Here is a 5,889-nt window from a genome sequence, read left to right as displayed (position 1 = left end):
TTATCATAATGTATTATGTATTGCTTTATTAAATATTAAAAGTTTTCTTCTCTAAGAAATTAATAAAATTAATAAATAGATTATAATTAATAATTATATTGAACTATATATTATATATTTTATTTAATAACACAATAATATATAATAATATGTATGATATAAAAATATTTATTTAAATATAAAAGAATTGCAACATATAGTAAAATATATAATTTTATATGTGTACATAAATTATATATTGTTTATAAGAGTTAATTAAAATCTTGTACTTAGATGAAACTTACATTAATTATGATTCTAATGGAGGTTTTGAGATTGAAGTTTTGTTTTTAATCCCACTTAAGAAGGTCTTCTAAAAGAAAGTTTTTTAAAAGATGAGTTAAGAGTGATTTATGGATATAAGTCAAGTTGACAACTTTGGTTTTTTTATAAAAAAAAATATAATTTCAAAAAAATTGAAAATTAATTTAAATATAATGGATGATCTCATAATTATTTTATTATATTTCAATTAATTTAAATATAGTGGATGACCGAGAAGCATTCCAATTCTAGTTTCTTTTGACAGAAAAACATTTTTTTAATTGAACACCTAATTATTATGTAAGTAAAAATCCCACACTACTAATATGATTCCAATAATTAAGTTTAAATTCAACTTATGGACTCAAAATTGAATAGTTATCCTTATTCTGTTTTGGTCCCTTAACTTTCAGCGAAAATTGTAATTATTTCCTCTTCAAAACTTTGGCCTAATTTAGTCCCCAAACTTTAAAAATGTGTGAATTTAGTTTGTTTAACTAAATTTTGTTAGGTTTATTTGATGTTTTAAGTGCGTTTTGGATAGCATTTAAGTTGTTTATCCCGTTTGACACATTTTTGCTTCAATGTTCACTGATAAATGCGTTTCAAATAAAGTTAATAAAATTTGGTTAAAAGGACTAAATTCACACATTTCTAAAATTTGGAAACTAAATTAGTCCAAAATTTTGAAGAGAGACTAATTCCAATTTTCGCTCAAAGTTAAGGGACCAAAAACATATTTAACCTTATTCTGTTTCTTATGAGTATGTACACTTGCGTGCAAAACATTTTGCAATGTTTTTGTAAAACATTATGAATTTGATCCAAATACGAAGATTAATACAGATCTTAGAATAATAGAGTTTCGTAAAACATGTAGAAAAAGATATGAATATATAAATAAACTTTTATGTGTAAATTTGAGATGAATGTAAAAGAAAATACTTGTCAAATGTGCAGAGAAAATAATACACAACCCATGCGAGAATATTTAATAAATTATATGAAATATAAAAGGCTTTGATGAAGAAAAATAAATAGAAAAACAGTAAGAATGGAAAATGTGCAATTGAAATTTAAAGAAAGCTGTAGTAGAAGAAGAAAGTGAAACTGGGGAGATATAATATAGAAAACATAACTGTGTTTTTGCAAGAGAAAAAGGTTTCTTAAGAAAGAAGTTTCGAAATAACTTAATATAATAGTCAATTATTGTTAAAGACGATTTATTAATTTTAGAAAGAAGTTTCGAAATAACTCGATATAATAGTCAATTATTGTTAAAGACGATTTATTAATTTGTCCGTTCATTAATTTAGAAAATACTTTATGACAATTTTAATCAATTATATTTAACATAATCAATTATTTATAAAAGGTTAAATTGTTCCAAAAAGTTTGATATAATTAATTATTATTTGTTCATTATTGTTTGATTATAAAAAGCAAGCATTTTAATTTAGTTGACATAAACTATTATTCATTATTTACAATTGATTATTTATATAAATTTGGTTAACATCATTTAAGACAGTGGATTATAACCTCAGCATAATGGATTGTTATATTAAAAAAAATAAAAAATCAGTTTTTAAATGTTAAAATACTCACTATTATTATCAAAATCATCATCAAATAACACTATGGTCAACAAATAAACCAAACGAAAATGTAAATGAAAAATAATTAAAGGGATATACGTAACAAAGCATAAGTGTAATAAATAACAAATTAATTTTAATTAAGTGATTTAAAAAATTTGTTATAAATAACAAAGAAACTTTAATTATCTAATGTTCAATTATGTCTTTTACAGTTTGATTTTATCCATAATTTGAGAACTATACAGTTGTTGCTTTGTATTATCGTTACTTACATGTTTCAATATGAAAAATTAAAGAAAAAATGAATTAATTATCTTTTATGTTTTTTGATTGAGTGTCTAAAACTTTTATACTTTTTAATTAAGTTTGTCGTTTTGATTTTGTGATCTCACTGAGAATACCATGATTTTGGACAACTAAAAAACCGAAGTTCTAAAATCTAATTAATTTTATTTTCTTTTCTATCTCATTGATTTATATATATTTTAGTATTTAATTTATAAAACGAAAGAATGTCCTTTGTTATAAAGATAATTAGGTTTCAAAACTTCACCTTTTTCTATTGTTAATTTTTTTATATTTTTTTAAAACTACAAAATTAAACCATCACTTTTGAACACTTAATAAAACAAATATTTTTATTAGACAGTCTATTAAAAATACTCAAATTTTCAGTGAGGTTAAAACTTAAGTTATTTTTTTATTTGTTATGTGAAAACACATTGTTGAATATCTCACCTCCACTAAAAATAAAAGACTAATTCACATCATATAAATATAGTAATTCTAAGACTAATTCACATTGTATAAATATGGTAATTCATTTTAGAATTTTATTTTGTAAAGATGAGTTAGATTACTTCTTAATATTAAAACAGTATTTATTTAACGAAGTTTGATGAACTTGTTATGTCACATTAAAAAAGTTAATGTATTTTAAAATATCATAATTAGTATATATCATTGTATCTTGAAAGAATAATCCAAAAAATTAATTAGAGAATCTAAATTCAAATATACACTTATCATTTTATAAGCTAATTTGTGTGTGAAGATAAACTATATTTAAAATAATTTCTTAATATATATAAAATGATGATGAAAATTAACATTCATGTCCCTCTAATTAATTCCAAAACTAAATAACAAAATTTCATTTTAAAACATAAGAAAGCAGATAATAATCAAAACAATTTAAAAAAAAACCATTAAAGAAAAAACTTAAATTTACTATGGTAGAAAGAATATAAAAGATTTAGACTGAGAAGGTAGAAAATATGCATTGATGGTAGGTAGATGAGTCTAGATGCTGAGTAGAAAATTGTGTCCTAAAGGATTTTCCTGAACACAGTCCAATTGGAAACTTCTTTTCTACAAGCACTGTGTAGTTGTCATAGTCTTTGTTTTTATAAAAAAACGTCTTCCAATATTTCCATGCTTAACAATTTTCTAGTGACTTTACTATTAGACTTCAGAAACTATAGAACCTTCAAATAAAATATAAAAGAAAAAAAAAACTGTCCAATAATACTTGTTGTGACAAACTAGTCAAACTGATAGGTCAATACTCTGGTGCTATAGCTTGGGAAGTTTCTTTCAATAAATTTTTTTCATGAAGAAAAATAAAAAGAAGTATCAACACAAAAAATTTAGAAAAAAGTGGCATAGACATTGTCATAGTCTATTGGGATGCACTACCTAATGGTGCCCCCATCCCTTCGGCAGAGGAGTCCTACAATGTAAAAGACGGGTCCCCCAATTTTGTGCCCTTGTCCTCAACCACCTACTTCCAATACTTCATTCCAATTTTCTTTTAAATTTATCAATTTAGCAAATGAGTTGTTCTTTCTTTATATACCAAATTTGAGTTTTTTTAATCAAGATTTAGTAGAGAGGTTACCATAATAAAACTTCTCAATTCTCAATGATGCTGATATAACTGTTGGATCGATTATAATTTGGATAATCAATTATCAAAGATGACAAGGTTATTGAATTCAGACGATCACCTAACAAATTAGACAGCTATTCATCAGATTAGATGATCAACCAAACCACTCGGATGACAAGTTGTTGAATCCAAACAGTCACCTAATAGATTTTTCGATCATACATCGGATTGAATGACCACCTAAACAACCCGAATGACGAGTCGTTGAGCCTAGACGGTCGTCTAACAAACCGTCCAGTTATACATGAGACTGATCGATTTGAACCGTACCAAATCAAATCAACCCTAAAACTAATTAACTCAATGTCAAAACATGATTATTTACGTTTGGGTCGTAGTTAGACCAACCTTAATTAAATGTTTACCACAAAATATATAAATAAATGTTTAAGATTAAAATATAGGTTGCGCATTAATTACAACATTCATTGTTATCTCTCCAAATTAATTTGACTTGGACATCAAAATACTTTATGCAAGTATACATATGCAAAAGATTTTGTCAAACAAAACTTAAACCTAAAATGACATATAAAAAACCGAACAACTGACCTTAACTTCACACTCAAAACAATGACTATTTCTGTTTTTTTTTTAACTCATTGTTTATATTGTAATAAAAATTCAAACATTCATACTAGTTGGAATTTTACAATGTTGTTCAGTGTATATGATTCTGAACCTAAAGGTTACACTAAATCTCATATTACATATAGATAAAAAGAATTATCATTAAGAAAAGAGATTTAAAAATATTATTTTAAGGTTTTGAAATGAAGTAATACAATTTTTTTATCTGCTGTTATTTCTTTCTAAAAACTTCCTATCTCAAAAGACGCATGCTTTTCACTTTCATAGAGTAAATGCTAAAGAGATAAATAAAAATAGGTTAAAATTAATAAAATAATTTCATAATTTTTAAAATTATGTTTATTCACTTTATTGTTTTCACCAAACACATCACAATATTTATGAAATAAAAGTAAAGTTTTATTATTGTCATCTTCAGCTATCTTCTCTACTAAACAATATGTTAGAAAATTTTATCATATCCAGTAAAGTATATTATCAATAATCTTAATCGTTTCCATTTCATATTTATTTCTCTCAATTAACCATTGAAATGTCAAAATTAATATATAGACTCTTATTGAATAATTTACTTTATATATGTAACATCCCAATATATATAGTATAGACTATGATAAGGAGAAGCAACATACATGATAAAGTAGTACAGTTATCCATCTAAATATAAAGTGATACCTTTACAGTCATCCAAAAACAACTATAAATTTAAAACTTTATTTACAACCCGAAGACTATTCCAAAACTATCTACAAGGATCTAAAGAACCCAACACAACTACTCAGCAGCAGCATCACCTCCATCCAATGTTTGCTCCAAGGAAACATCTTCTTCCGCTGCTCACATCCAAAGGATGGTCATCGCAGAAAAGAATAGCAGAACATACAAAACATAAGCACACAACAGGGTAAGCTAGGTTAAACAAAGACTACTCATATCACAATCAATAGAATCCATACAAGTATATTATGCATTCACATCACTTAAACCCTTCACACATAACACACACTGACTTTGACTGTCCGGACTTAGAATGATTGCTGAGCTATGGCGGGTCGTGCACTCGTGGTGGCTTCTACTGCTTTGCAAAGCCATTGCCAATGGGTTTCACCCTACCACACTCACGAGGTTAGTCCGTTATCACTCACCTTGGGCCATACTGGAAGCACCCAAGACTAGGACCTCCTGCTACTCCTCACGACATGGATCAATCCTCTCTACTTGAGAATGAAAGACCATTGGAGTTTCAGGATAACCCCCAAGACTGAGCTCCTGCATTCATTCTAAACTTACTTGAATCTCAACTAGAGACTACACTTTAAATCACAACATAGGGCACCACCATGTCTCCTCTCCTTGAGGATCATGGAATTACGTCCATAAACAACACTTAAACTATACCATTTTGATTACAACATACTACAATCACCACAGATATTACATGTT

This window comes from Vigna angularis, chromosome 11 (assembly GCF_016808095.1).
Source record: "Vigna angularis cultivar LongXiaoDou No.4 chromosome 11, ASM1680809v1, whole genome shotgun sequence".
NCBI classification, from domain to species: Eukaryota; Viridiplantae; Streptophyta; class Magnoliopsida; order Fabales; family Fabaceae; genus Vigna; species Vigna angularis.
This window is presented reverse-complemented; position numbering follows the sequence as displayed.